The sequence below is a fragment of the Schistocerca nitens genome, chromosome 1 (assembly GCF_023898315.1).
Source record: "Schistocerca nitens isolate TAMUIC-IGC-003100 chromosome 1, iqSchNite1.1, whole genome shotgun sequence".
Classification (NCBI taxonomy): Eukaryota; Metazoa; Arthropoda; class Insecta; order Orthoptera; family Acrididae; genus Schistocerca; species Schistocerca nitens.
In genome coordinates this window covers 813,905,269-813,921,612 of record NC_064614.1, presented here as the reverse complement: position 1 = coordinate 813,921,612, position 16,344 = coordinate 813,905,269, and positions in this window count along the sequence as shown.

Genomic DNA, 16,344 nt, shown 5'->3' with positions numbered 1-16,344 from the left:
TGTTCAAATGTGTGTGAAATACTATGGGACTTTACTGCTAACGCCGTCAGTCCCTAAGCTTACACACTACTTAACCTAAATTATACTAAGGACAAACACACACATCCATGCCCGAGGGAGGACTCGAACCTCCGCCTGGGGGCCATGTGTCTTGGACGAATGCGCTCTACGAGACAGCAGTCACCAGATCTACGTCGTATGTGCAAGCGAGCATCACTTGCATGCAGGCAGAATCTGCTTTCATCGCTGGAAACAGTAGCGCGCCATTCCATCTTCCAAGTGATCCTCTAACGGTACAGTCGAGCTGTGCACGAGGCACGAATGGAAGACGGGCTAGAGGTGTGCGTGCCCGTTGTCCAACTGCTAATAAACGGTTCGCAGCAGTTCGTGTTGACACGTCTGGGCTCACAAGTCCCCCTATCTGTGCTGTGGTGGCTGTACGATCTGCCACTGCTGCTCTTACAGACGACGATCCTGGCGGGCGTTTGTGCTGCGTGGATGTTCAGAACCTTGTCAACCGGTGTAGGAATGTTCACGTGACCACTGATACCAGCATCGCTGGGCAGCTGGCGGAGCACGACCAACTTGTGTGTTAGTTCTTCGAAAGGCCCATCCCGCCACTGGGAAAGCCACAATTTGGCAACTTTCAAACTCGCTTGGTTGGCTATAGGAAGCACGAGTGCGTCTCCATAGCATCGTTGCCTGCTTTCCTTCACACGTTTGCACCACATTGATCCTCCTGGCTGTCAGCACTGCCTATTAAAAGGAAGACAGAATTGGCGCTCTGGTAGCTATGCCATTATGCAGTCTGCTAGCGAATGACGCTGAAACCATTATCAGTACATCTACTATCCCCCAGGTGGAATACGCCGTCATCGGATCAAACTAGACGTCGTTTTTCAGCTGTACTAGCTTTTTTCTGCATCTACATCTATACTCCGCAAGCCCCCTCATGGTGTGTGGCGGAGGGTACCTTAAGTACCCCTATCGATTCTCCCTTCAATTCCAGTCTCGTATTGTTCGTGGAAAGAAAGATTGTCGGTATGCCTCCGTGTGGGCTCTAATCTCTCTGATTTTATCCTCATGGTCTCTTCGCGAGATATACGTGGGAGGTAGCAATATACTTCTTGACTCCTCGATGAAGTTATGTTCTCGAAACTTCAACAAAAGCCCGTTCCGAGCTACTGAGCGTCTCTCTTGCAGAGTCTTCCACTGGAGGCTACCTATCATCTCCGTAACGCTTTCGTGATTACTAAATGATCCTGTAAAGGAACTCGCTGCTCTACTTTGGATCTTCTCTATCTCTTCTATCAATCCTATCTGGTACGGATCGCACACTGCTGAGCAGTATTCAAGCAATGGGCGAACAAGTTTACTCTAACCTACTTCCTTTGTTTTCGGACTGCATTTCCTTAGGATTCTTCCAATGAATCTCAGTCTGGCACCTGCTTTACCGACGATTAATTTCATATGGTCATTCCATTTTAAGTCACTCCTAATGCCTACTCCCAGATAATTTATGGAACTAACTGCTTCCAGTTGCTGACCTGCTATGTTGTAGCTAAATGATAAAGGATCTTTCTTTCTGTGTATTCGCAGCACATTACACATGTCTACATTGAGACTGAATTGCCATTCCTTGCACCATGCGTCAATTCGTTGCACCGAGCGAGGTGGCGCAGTGGTTAGACACTGGACTCGCATTCGGGAGGACGACGGTTCAATCCCGCGTCCGGCCATCCTGATTTAGGTTTTCCGTGATTTCCCTAAATCACTCCAGGCGAATGCCGGGATGGTTCCTCTGAAAGGGCACGGCCGACTTCCTTCCCCATCCTTCCCTAATCCGATGAGACCGATGACCACGCTGTCTGGTCTCCTTCCCCAAAAACCAACCAACCAATTCGTTGCAGATCCTCCTGCATTTCAGTACAATTTTCAATTGTTACAACCTCTCGATATACTACAGCATCATCCGCAAAAGCCTCAGTGAACTTCCGATGTTATCTACAAGGTCATTTATATATACTGTAAACAGCAACGGTCCTACAACACTCCCCTGCGGCACACCTGAAATCACTCTTACGTCGGAAGACTTCTTCCCATTGAGCATGACATGCTGCGTTCTGTTATCTAGGCACTCGTCAATCGAATCACACAATTGGTCTGATAGTCCATATGCTCTTACTTTGATCATTAAACTACTGTGGGGAGCTGTATGAAAAGCCTTACGGAAGTAAAGAAACACGGCATCCACCTGGGAACCCGTGTATATGGATGGCCCTCTGAGTCTCGTGGACGAATAGCGCAAGGTAGGTTTCACACGATCGTCTTTTTCGAAACCCATGCTGATTCCTACAGAGTAGTGTAAGTAGATCTTACCGTACTACAGGGTCTGATGTTTTCACTGGCTGATTATGTGGACACTCCTAATTCCTTGGGAGCTGCGTATATGAATTTATACACCTTAGCATATCTTGTTCCCGAAAGAGTGAAACAGTATAGGGGGCAATGTTGTTTCGGTGTCTGATAAGTTCTTTGTCTTTTCGGTGCATCCTATACGCTTCATTTTGTAGCAAGAACACCACAAACAGTTGTATTTTAAACCACTTTTTATAAGCCACTTCCTGTTTAGTGACTTGTTAACCGCATCATGGAGTGCATATAAACATTATAGATAGCAAAAAACATGACGAAGAATATGGAAGACCCATTCTTCGCAGTTAATTCCATAATATCTGTACAGTGGGTAGCCAATGAATGCAAAGTTGGGAGAGGGAAAATATCTACTTATAGGGATTAAAACATGATAAACAACATGTCTGAGAATATAGGCAGTGACTTAACAAAATCGCTCCAAAATACAGCTCTTCACGGAGTTCAAAGTACAAAATGTACCATAGCTGCTTATGCCCTGACCAGAGAGTAGTTTGAAATTATGTAGTTTTTGTCTTCTTTGCCTTCACAAGCACAAAGAAGGTTATCCACCAGTCCTAGACGATGTAAGCGGCTTTTAAAACGACCATAATTTGATTTCATTCGTGAAGTGATTTTATAAAATCCTTTAGACCCCGTTTTCTTCATATACCAATGAATTTTCTAGATCACTGGATGCAGTTGTTCTTCTTCTCCATTCGTTCCCCCATCTCATGTGCATCTTCATTTTGATTCGTTGTATGACCGTCCGACCAAGGAAACGTGGTAGTCAGCTACGTCACAGGGAGCAGGAGGAGCAATGGCGAGTGTAGCATGTGGCGCATCACACCTGCGCACTCTGCGAGTTCGCAACCCTTGCGCAAGCAAACAGATCCGAGTAAGCGCCGAGAAAGTGGCCATGTCATAAGGCGAGGTTTTATCGCACATCCGTGGAAACTACCATCGAACTACTCTAAGTTAATTTACCCCCCTCCTTCCCACTCTTCTCTCTCGCTCTGCAGCCGAATGAAGAGCAGGCGGCTGGGGCATTAGCCTCCAGTTTCCTACTAGAGACGTGATGCGGTTTCGGAAGTACCTTCCAAGTGGTGCCAAGTGCAGCAGCAGTGCCAGGGTTCCTTAGACGACGTCCGCGCGGAGAGGCTCTACCGGCGCTCCGCGGACGCCGTTGTCTCCCACTGCTGCCAACCCCACGGCCTCCAAAGCCGGCCCGGATTACGCGGCGGAGGTCAGGCTCCCACTTGTTGGAGTTCACCCGTCACACAGGCTGCACACTCCAGTCCAAGGGCAAACCACTGAAGATATCGGACAGAGCTGCTCGTTTCTAGGAAAGTACAGAGTGTTTTAAAGAGATTCATCCAATTTCACAAAATTATATCCTGTACATGAATGAACATAGGGGCTTCGGGCGAATTTTAACTTACACATCGGAACTAAAAGTTTATCTTGATGCCAAATGTTAGCTGCTGGAACACGTAGTCTCCCTGCTGCTGCTAAACTCGCTCGCTTGCTTGTTTATTATTCACCGTGTGTCGAATATAGATACTGATAACGCAGCTATTGCAGACTTTTTCCAGTACCCGTTTCAATAGATGCAATTCAGTTACAACTTTGTGGAATCATTTTCGTGGAAAGGAGAGCTCTGCATCTCATGTAGCTCCAAGCGTTTGTTGACGATGGCACCATTAGTCTCAATGGCGTCTGGCCTGACAGTGCTGGTTTTTTTTTAGGGGGGGGGGGAGGGGGGGAGTTGTGGATGGCTCCATCTTCTAAAATCTAACAGTTATTTTGAAAGTAAAAACTTTGCAGTACCATGCGTTTGTTAAAATTCATCCCAAATTAGTATCTTCATTCACTGTAAGACAGGTCGGCCGGTGTGACCGAGCGGTTCTAGGCGCTTCAGTCTGGAACCGCGAGACCGTTATGGTCGCAGGTTCGAATCCTGCCTCAGGCATGGATGTGTGTGATGTCCTTAGGTTAGTTAGGTTTAAGTAGCTCTGTTCTAGGGGACTGATGACCTCAGATGTTAAGTCCCATAGTGCTCAGAGCCATTTGAACCACTAAAAGACATCGGCTTGTGAAATTGGATGCACCCTCTTGAAAAATCCTGTGTTACACAGACGAGACCACTCCATGTATTTAAATTTTATAGTTGATACTAATGAGCAGGAACACAAAGTGTTCCTTACCGTTGTATTATACTAGGAGCTGGAAGAAAAATGAATGCAGAGTAGGGTTTAACGTCACGTTGAAGGCGAGGTCATTAGAGACAGAATGCAACTTCGATTAAGTGAAATTTACTGGCGTTCGCATCTACACGTTATTCATCTCATTGGTAGGGATGCTGAGAAGACTTCATGATTCCAGATTTAGAGAGCAGAACAATCACGTACACATGTACATTCTTTCGGAATTGTTCTGTTATGAACTGAAAACCACCTTGAGTGCTGCTCATATTTTACTAAACCTCTCTTCTTTTTCATCGTACTGGGATCTGTTTTAGTTCAGATATGCTACGTCAGAGTTTTCAAGACTACTGGGCCTGTAATGTAAGGAAAAAGTGTGTAACATGAACAAAGAAAGCTACTGCCTTGTATACTATCGAATACGATATTTTTTGGCGATTGCGAACATGTGTGGGAGTTGGCTACAGGTCCTAATCCCTGGGGAATGCGCCAGAACAAAAATTTTTGTTCGTAGTTGAATTTCGCTCAGTTTGAAGCTATGGAACACGGAATTAAAATAAATAATATAGACTTTGAATTAAAAATACTCCTTCGTTTTCGTTTCTATTGTTTTAAGGTGGTTTTTATTTTTCTGTACACACTGCAGCTAGAATACTTCATAATATACAGAGTTTTCGTTGTTTTGGATACTATATATTAAGAGCATGAACAAGTATTCTGAACTACCAGTTCGTGGAAGGTAAACATACAATTCACCATACGAGAAACACACTGATCGTAAATAAATTCCAACGTATTTGAATATCTGACCTTGAGCCTTGTTTATTGTTATTGCAAAGGAAAACTCCGTAGGGAATTGAACTCGCTTAAAATGAATAGGTCGAGCGGTTGAGATCATTGGCAGGAGGGATATGAAATCTACTTCTCCTGCGCCTAAACCTGTGAGCATAGTGGCTTCAGTGACATTACTTCAAATATTTTTCACTTGCAAACGGGTACCTTTACGACGTTTCTGAGAACTGAAACTGCGTAGCAATATCACAGGAACGCCGACTTTAAGACTTAAGCTATGTCGTGAAAAGTCAGCTGGATTCAGTGAATTTAGAAATTCTTGTGGATAGTGAAACGCATTTTCAGTGGTGATTACAGTACCGATTGATTGGTATTCCTTATGTTCTCCTATTACTTTCTCCAAAATAGTATTGTTTACTTCAGTTATAGGAATTTTAAGAGGTGTACAGGTTGCCGTTTCACAAAACTAACAGTATGGATTCCCGAAAAGATCATTGAAATTAGAATAAACTTAAGAAATTGGAGAAGCAGTTGTTGGAATAATGTTACCAAGTTTTTCATCGGTAGGTTGGCTGCCAAGTAGTGTACGTTCAAAACTGAACTTTCTCAGGAGAGCAAATTTAAAGTTTGTAGCTCACTGCGAGCTAATAGTTGTATATCTCTTGACTAAATTCAGACACAGCAATCAGTAACTGATAAATGTAAACTTCCTGTCACAATGTATAAATTTGTTACTGAAGCATTGTAACTAGCTAAAAATTAAACGTTTCAAAATCATGAATTTACAGAAAGTGATTGGGGAGGAGAATGAGCTTAAATAAAAGTTGACAGTTTATTAGAAAACAAAATTGTTACAATTGTCAAGAGATACAAAGAAAAATTAAAATTGAGAAACAGAATAAAAATTCAGAGAGTATCATTATTGTGATGTTGCCATGATTTCGTCAAATTGTTCGTCCCTGATCGAAAAACTGCCACGACTATGTTGTAAACCTGGAAACAAATTTTGCTGGCAAAGGCATATAAAAATTTCAGTAGGTCCAAGATATTTTTTCCTCTGTTTATGTGATGAATCTACCATGACGGAAAGCTATGTGAGACTGATGTCGGCAAAGCTCACTGACACCCTCCCAAACCCTACTTCCAGACGCACACTTTTCTCAGATCAGGCTCCTGAAATCCAACTTCTATGAGCGAACAGTTGAATTAGGACCCATGCCACTTCTGGCATACAAAGATCTGCCTTTCTACTAATGTTAGGTGATGTTAATCCATTTTTTAATTTTTTGGCTTGTGCCACTTGGCAGGCAAACAGCCTATTATAACGTTGTTCATGTGGTACTGTCCCATTTTCGCCACTGACAAGGGGAGGCCGCCAATTGTGAAATTCAGATTCGATTCATACTGCGCATAATAAACGCTCATGGCCAGAGGTGTAATGTGGCAAAGCACCAAGATGCACTTCTCAGCCGTTGTCGAGAAAATCGACAGTTAAAAGAAACCGTTGCGGTGAAATACTCTCTACGATTAATGACTTTCTACAGCGTCGTGGCGTAGCGGTAAGCCCTCGGGTTCGTAATCCGAAGGTCGCCGGATCGAATCTCGCACCATGCAACCCTTTTTTTTAGTATTTGTTTTTTTGTTATTCAATATATATATATATATATATATATATATATATATATATATATATATATATATATATATATATAATTCCCGGCAATCAGTTGCAACAATTATGCATATAATAAGTTGTTGAAAGTCGTTTGTCGTGGAAAAACTGGCGACTTCGAACATCATTATGTTTTCCGCAAACAAAGTTGTATTCCACAAATGTTATTAATTGTCTTCATAATGTTAACCACGTATAGTTAACGGAAGACGTAGAAACGGTATTCCGAAACGAATACGTATAGCGTAAGTCAAACGTTCTTATTAGAATAGAGACCCCACGAACATAAATTTGCTGTGGCAGGTATGAAATATAAACTCCGTTACTCGCTCGTTACACTTGAAGGACAGATGTTGAATGGGCCGAAACGAGCCGCCGCATAACAGCGTAGTTGCCTGCTAACTTAGAAAGAAGGTAGATGCGGTCCCTAGCGCCACTTATAACATAGTCGAAAATCAGTGCGGACGGGAGAGCTTTGGTACACCCTGTTAAAAAAACGGAAAAATGGAGGCGGTACAATTGGAGAGCGATCCGCCTTCACCAACATGCATAAGCAATTCATTAATAGTTTATATATATATATATATATATATATATATATATATATATATATATATATATATATATATGAATTACAAAAAACTAATAATAATAAAAAAATTGCAAGGCGCGAGATTCGATCCGGCGACCTTCGGATTACGAACCGGAGTGCTTACCGCTGCGCCACGACGCTGTAGAAAATTATTAATCGTACAGAGTATTTCACCGAAATGGTTTCTTTTAACTGTCGATTTTCTCGACAACGGCTGAGAAGTGCATCTTGGTACTTTGCCACATTACACCTCTGGCCATGAGCTTTTATTATGCGCAGTATGAATCGAATCAGAATTTCACAATTGGCGGCCTCCAAAAAATGGCTCTGAGCACTATGGGACTCAACTGCTGAGGTCATTAGTCCCCTAGAACTTAGAACTAGTTAAACCTAACTAACCTAAGGACATCACAAACATCCATGCCCGAGGCAGGATTCGAACCTGCGACCGTAGTGGTCTTGCGGTTCCAGACTGCAGCGCCTGTAACCGCACGGCCACTTCGGCCGGCTTGGCGGCCTCCCCTTGTGAGTAATTGTAATAGGAATTGATATGAGCACTTTCAAGGTATAGTAGTAAATTAAAATCACTAGTAGATGCTCTTACAGGGAATGACTAAGCACAGGTTTTGGTAAAGTATCACCCCTTGTCCATTTAGGTACAACTGCCAAAGTTTGCTGAAATTCGCCAGCAAGAATAAAAGACTGGAAGAAGTTGTTTCCCTTTTCTGCAATCTTAAGAGGGGACGGGGGGAACAATTTGGTCTGTTTTAATGCTCTGCTATCGTAGTTAAAACGTATTTATATGAAGAACACAAAACCGTACATTTTCACATGACATTGTACTATTACATATACAAGGCCATTCAGCTGACGCACACACCCATGCCTGAGGTAGGGCTCGAACCTCCGGCGGGAGGTGCCGCGCATCCGTGACATGGCGCCTTTAACCACGCCGACACTCCGCGTGGCACCGTTGATTTTAAGCAACCTGCAACACCTTCAGGTACCACACACAAGAGTTTCATATTCTCTCCCTCACTACACGCAAACTATTAGTCCTAGAGAAAAAAAATGAACAACATCTTTTTTTTGGAGATTTAATGTAACTAAATTTTGTACAGGGATATGTTTAGGATAGAGACTATAGTTTTCGAATTATTTGAGAGAAACCTACAAAAGTGACCTTAGACACATTTTTCTTGAATAAATCGAAAAACGTGACCTCCAGTGAAAACGTATCCCAGCACAAAATTTAATTACATTAAATTTCCTACCAAAACGAATGGAAGATTCAGTTTGCTTAGTAGTATTCTAATCACAGGCCACATAAGCAGCAAATACAGCTTTACTAATATACATGTTTTTTGTTAACATCTACAGCGAAGAAGATAATAACACAAAAATTCTCGTGTTTACTATATTTGTTAAAAATTATATATATATGAAGTAACAATTATATATGTGAGAGTTTGTCTAATACCAGTAGTTCGAATGTCCTTCTACTGTAGTTAAAGCCGACTGTGAGAAAGAAATCGAAACGTAATTTTTCACTGCACGGTATTTTTTGTCTCGCAGTCGTCTTTAACCGTACACTTGTACATGCTTGTTTAAAAAAATACGCAGGACATCTCTACACGAATGTTTATTAGAGTAATGTGTGACAATAACATCTGAAGTAAAATGGTCAAGAAATTATCGAGATTTTTTACTATATACCGAAAGAGAATACACTCGCGGATTTGTGCTACATAGTCCAAGCGTGGCTCATTCCGTAGTTACCCACACAGACTGCTCGTGCGAGAATGACGCGGCAGGATAATGGCTGTGTCTGCTAGTCATTTGACGCATCCGTCTCTATTAAAAAAACTGTGTAGCGGCCCCACACAGCCACAGGGTTAATTACCGCAGGGGCTGACATGACCCCACTTTTCTTCATGCATTATGATCACTGCCATCTGTGCAGATGTCTTGTTCATTTTATGCACGTCTCTTTCCAGCTGCGCGTTGCCGGATTCGACCTCGTGACTTACAGCAACGGTTCTGCATCAACGTGTCACCTATTTTTCGCTGTTTCTTTTTTAAAAAGAAATTCTCAATAATAGCTTGATAATCGAATGATTCCGTAGTTTCCTCGGTATGCGGCAACAAATAATGATCATATTGCTATACTATCAGTTTTTCGACAGTAAGCGTATGCACACAAAACCTTCGAAACCTATTGATGAGATTTTTATTTCTTGTGCAGTGAAATGATCAGGTCATAAGTGAGTGGGGCGCTGCCAAATGTTCAATTTCTTGTGATATTCTGGACATAATCTACGAATAAATTCTTAGATTTATGGTTTAGCTGTAGACAGAAAGTCGGGCCTGGCGATTAACACAACAAACAAAATAAGTGTTCTGTTGGTGAACCATTTATGTCGAAGCCGAAAGGTCAGGTGATGGAATCCTGGTTAGTCCACGGATTTTTCCATTCTGCCTTTAATCTAGATTTCACGTCTCAACGATGTGAGTTACTTCTGACTGAAAGATTTTGCTACGTGACAATTTTTACATAACTACTCTGTAACCTAATTAACCCGTATTAAACTACCAAATTTAATTCAAATTACTAACGATCCATGAAAAGGCGAATGTCAATGAAACTAACACCAACGATTGCAAATCCGAAAAGTACTTCTTTGTTTCATTCCTATTCGTTGAAAGTCGGTAGTGTTTCCTTGGAAGTGGGGCCCAATGCAGACGGTGAGAAATGAGGGGCACAGTTGTCCAATGGCTGGTGCGTCGTAAAAATGTTTCTGTCTGAAAAGACGGTTATTTTCGTAAATATTGTGGGCACACACGCGTGTGCATATGCAGCCCCATATGCAGATAAAATGCTCACAGAGCCCTGAAGGCGACTTTCGCCAGGTCTTAAACTGACATTGTGAGAAGTGAAGGAAAGAAAGATTTTGAAAATCTGCACTCCGATCAAACAGTATCAGCTGGACTCGAGGGAGGTCAGCAGGAGTTGTTTAATTTCGTAAGGCATGCCAGCATTGGTTCATCAAAATACACTCCTGGAAATTGAAATAAGAACACCGTGAATTCATTGTCCCAGGAAGGGGAAACTTTATTGACACATTCCTGGGGTCAGATACATCACATGATCACACTGACAGAACCACAGGCACATAGACACAGGCAACAGAGCATGCACAATGTCGGCACTAGTACAGTGTATATCCACCTTTCGCAGCAATGCAGGCTGCTATTCTCCCATGGAGACGATCGTAGAGATGCTGGATGTAGTCCTGTGGAACGGCTTGCCATGCCATTTCCACCTGGCGCCTCAGTTGGACCAGCGTTCGTGCTGGACGTGCAGACCGCGTGAGACGACGCTTCATCCAGTCCCAAACATGCTCAATGGGGGACAGATCCGGAGATCTTGCTGGCCAGGGTAGTTGACTTACACCTTCTAGAGCACGTTGGGTGGCACGGGATACATGCGGACGTGCATTGTCCTGTTGGAACAGCAAGTTCCCTTGCCGGTCTAGGAATGGTAGAACGATGGGTTCGATGACGGTTTGGATGTACCGTACACTATTCAGTGTCCCCTCGACGATCACCAGTGGTGTACGGCCAGTGTAGGAGATCGCTCCCCACACCATGATGCCGGGTGTTGGCCCTGTGTGCCTCGGTCGTATGCAGTCCTGATTGTGGCGCTCACCTGCACGGCGCCAAACACGCATACGACCATCATTGGCACCAAGGCAGAAGCGACTCTCATCGCTGAAGACGACACGTCTCCATTCGTCCCTCCATTCACGCCTGTCGCGACACCACTGGAGGCGGGGTGCACGATGTTGGGGCGTGAGCGGAAGACGGCCTAACGGTGTGCGGGGCCGTAGCCCAGCTTCATGGAGACGGTTGCGAATGGTCCTCGCCGATACCCCAGGAGCAACAGTGTCCCTAATTTGCTGGGAAGTGGCGGTGCGGTCCCCTACGGCACTGCGTAGGATCCTACGGTCTTGGCGTGCATCCGTGCGTCGCTGCGGTCCGGTCCCAGGTCGACGGGCACGTGCACCTTCCGCCGACCACTGGCGACAACATCGATGTACTGTGGAGACCTCACGCCCCACGTGTTGAGTTGAGCAATTCGGCGGTACGTCCACCCGGCCTCCCGCATGCCCACTATACGCCCTCGCTCAAAGTCCGTCAACTGCACATACGGTTCACGTCCACGCTGTCGCGGCATGCTACCAGTGTTAAAGACTGCGATGGAGCTCCGTATGCCACGGCAAACTGGCTGACACTGACGGCGGCTGTGCACAAATGCTGCGCAGCTAGCGCCATTCGACGGCCAACAACGCGGTTCCTGGTGTGTCCGCTGTGCCGTGCGTGTGATCATTGCTTGTACAGCCCTCTCGCAGTGTCCGGAGCAAGTATGGTGGGTCTGACACACCGGTGTCAATGTGTTCTTTTTTCCATTTCCAGGAGTGTAATTTTTTTGGAGAGGAGGAAGACTCGCGATTGCATATGTGCAGAATTTGTTATTGGGTAAAGCGTGAAACCACTCTCATGGTGAGGCAGGAGTTCTACTTTCCGTCTAACTCTGAAACAGAGTGGTGCACTCCTGGTTCGTCGCAGCAGAATTTCGAGGTGAAGGGAAACTGTTGCTGTTGTTATTAACTTTTAATTGACATGAACTTGAATGTTCTATAGCGATTGGCTAAGGAGATATAGCAACATTTTGGTAGTATGGCAGATGAATACTTAATCTCTGACTGCCATAGGGAGAACAGTTCATTATCTTGGGCTGTCAGAGGGAGACGTGCTTTCACCTTTTGGCTGCAGAGAGGAAGGACGTCGTCCTAGATTTGATCATGGATGCAGGCCCGAACATAAAATTTTCAGCTATCACTGCAGACATTCTCCGCAGCTTAGTCTTACAGCGACGGTAAGAATAAGCCGCATTTGTGCGAATAGTGACGAGGACACCGCGAAGTTGTTTGTTGCAGGTCAGAGCCATGGTTTTCTAAATGAATTCACGTCGTCTGCTAATTAAACTCAGGATGCACTTCAGCAAGGGTATTGGTATTTAATGTACTTTTCTGGCTTCACTTGCTAATCTTCTAACTAACTATGCAATCAGTGGGGGGTTTACGTTCACATAAGAGACGGTATCATTTACTAAACGGTATCATTTACTTTGCAATTCCTCCTTCCTGTGCCAACGTATTTCCCTAATAATTGATTTGAACCTCTGCACAAGCTATTGTTAATAGTTTTGTCTGTGGGAATCCAATTAATAGACTTGAGTAATTAATAAGATTTGATAGTGACCTTTGGTTTCGTTTCCCGATGAAACTCCTTTCTCATTATATCTACGTGAGTTATAGTTTCATGTTCAATTGGGACATCGCTATTTAGATTCAGATGCTTTTTAATTTCCGTTTTGTGAATGTTTTTCTTAATCTTTCACATGATCTTACGGAAATCGGGCTGTTCACTGAATAGTTAACCGTGTTCAGACCTTTTTCGTGTCTCAGGGGTATGCTAAAAGCTAAAGCATAGTCGTCCAACTTGCACCAGATCTTTGAGTCACTCAAAATTATCATTATTAATTATTGTTAAGTAGACACAGATGAGGACACTTTTCTGACAATGATAATATCGATACTCTTACAACACAGTTATAGCCTAAACATCAGTTTCTCTAATTTGAAATGCTTGTTTCATTACGGTGTCCCTAGTTTACTCTACACATTCTCGTAGTAGTTTAACATCACCTAGTAAAATGATATCATAATACTCGTGGTTTTCTGTTTCTTTTCCCTTCATTCTTTCTGATTTCTAAAAGAATATATGTCCAGTTAACTATATTTGTATTGGCTCATTTCAAGACCATACGGCCTTGGCTCAGAAGGCTCCATGGAAGTGGAGAATGTAGTTAAAATAGTTTCGGGCGCACTAATTGCAAGTCATATAAGCTACTCTCTGACAAAACAGACATATTGAAAAACGTGGATGTTGCATAAGTGCAAGGATTATAACTTAAGAGCAGTAGCTTTCCGACAACGAGAATTTACATCTTTTGTTTGAATCTCACCGTTTCTGTGTTCTGAGTTGAAATATCCTCTGTTAGATCCCTTCTACCAGCTCTTCTGTGGTTCTTTCAGAGTTTAGATACACCCAAGGAAAATGCCCACGGTACAAATCGTTTTACTATCATCTTGAATTGTTCTTCAAAATTAGAGTTTCTGCAATTCTGTCTAAAGCACGCATTACAGAAACCTTCAAAATGCACCTCAACTAAAACAAATCAATAAGAAAATAACACACTTTATCAATAAATCGCCGTAAGCAAGCGAGAAATTCGTTAGCAAATAAAAATAACGGCACAGTATTTCACGCCCTTACTTCAGCTAATTATTCGTGAAATGTCTTATTAGGCGGTGACACATACGTTAATGTATTCTAGTACATTTTCACTTAACGTTTACAAATTTGGCGGGACTCTACCACAGAAACAAGAAGTGTGTATCTAATACTATCAAAACATTAATATTAAAAATCAATTAAAGATACCACGTCAAAACACAATGAAGAAATACAGAAACAGGGATTTGAGAGTGAGAGTGTAGCCACTCTGTTGAGTTCCCTTCATTGCAAGCATTGGAATATGGAAATTATGTCGAGGTTGGTGCGACTTATTAGAATATGACTTTTGAAGTTTCTGGAGCCTATTTTTTAAGAGTTTTATTCCATAGAAGCTACACCTCCATACCGAAGTTACGTGTCCTTAACCGGCATATCGAGGCACATCCTTAACACTATTACCTGTTTGAGAACATCACTCGATATTAACAGTACAAAAATCATTGACTTTTATGATTTAAATCTCTGTGAAAAATGTTAGAAATGCTTCCAAATATTTTTTTGTGAAGATAAATAATCCTAACCAATACCGATCCTGTAATTTTACTCAGCTGTTCTTATAGATATGAGTTATTTTCGACACCATGATCATTTTCATGGTATCTGCAAAAGCTATAAGATGTTGATACACAATTTTTGTACATTTTCATTATTTAGAAATTACATTACAAGTTTTACGATACAATTTTGAAGCAGTTACGTCGTCAGCACATCGTTACCGCTTTTGCCATCGAAATTTATTATATGTTAATAAGTTTGTGGAGTTTTATTAATCTCATTTGCTGAGCACTATTTTTGAGATGTGTGAACGTTTTTGAATTGAAGGACTCTGTTGACCGCTTCATAACGGTGAACTGTGGTTGTATCTCTGGTTTATTAATCTATGGATTAATGTGGTATTATCATCTTTGCATTGTTTGCTGGTTTACTTCTGTACTATGGATGCATCTCTGGTTTATTAATCTATGGATCTGTGTGAAATGATTATCTTTGTTTTTCTTATTGGGTGATATTACCCTTGCTCAAATTATTTATCCATGAATTATTTAAATTATGTCATACGTTATCAAAAATGTATTCTTATCGTTTGCGGCACACCTGCATCAGAGACGCTAACTGTGAGCCACGCCTGGTACATAACGGCGGATACCGTGCTGTTGCTCGATGTTGCCGAGGTGGAGTGGACGCTGACGCCGGAGGAAGCGCAGCACAGTCTGAAGATAGGCGGCAGCGCCTGGGCCGTCAGGAATAGCTGGCGCACTTTGAAGTGCAGGCGTGGTGTGGCCAGCCGAGATAGCGGTGGCCGGCGCTGCCTAGTCTCCAGATAACGGCGCTGAAAGCGGTCGCGGGCGCTCAACTCAGTGCCGCGCCGAGAGCACGGCAGCTCGTACCTGAGGCGCTTACATCCACTAGCGATCACTACAGTGGGGTACAGAGGTGTGAAATAGCCCTTGTATAGCAAAAACAGGGGGATAAACAGAATTTAAAGTCAAGAAACATGAAGAGGGTCTGCCTGCGTAGCTGATTGTTCAGCGCGGCTAACTGCCACGTGGAAAACCCTGATTCGATTCCCGGAACTGCCAGTGATTTTTCATTGGTGGGAGTAGTGGTAATCGCTCCACTCCGTACCGTATTGCCAACTGAGGAGCTTCTTGATCAAGTAGTAGCAGTTCCAGGTCACGAAAACTAGCAACGGCCGCGAGGGAGGTGCGCTGAAGCCAGATCCTCTCTATACTGCATTCGATGACGCCAGAAGTCGTGAGTTTCAAGTGGAAAACGGTTCATGTGACATGCTAAATAGATAATTGTACGGGTGAAACAATGATGCCCTTCATTCTCGACATCTGATTGCCGTTTCTTCCTTGAAGCTGACGTGAAAGCTGACGGCGTCAACGCAAGGTCAACGCGTCGAGAGCGTTGTGTTATCAGGAGAGAGGAGAACCTGTGTTATCGCAGTGGATTTTAGTCAGCACTACCTGGACAGACTACGCATTATCCACAGTGTGCTGGCGAAACTTTTCGTGAAATTTCGTGAAACTGACTCTCTTTTAAAGAAAGCAAAACCTGGCAGATCGAAAGGGATTACGAAGAAGCGACATCAGCCATTGTTCTGACGTCGCTCACTAAGATTCCCGACCACAATACTGTTTGCATCTAGCAGTAAACTGGCTTCAGCTCAACATCAATAGCGAGAATTCGGACATTTAGAAACGGTACCGTTCCAGTTGCTGCAATATCTCACTGAGGGCTAT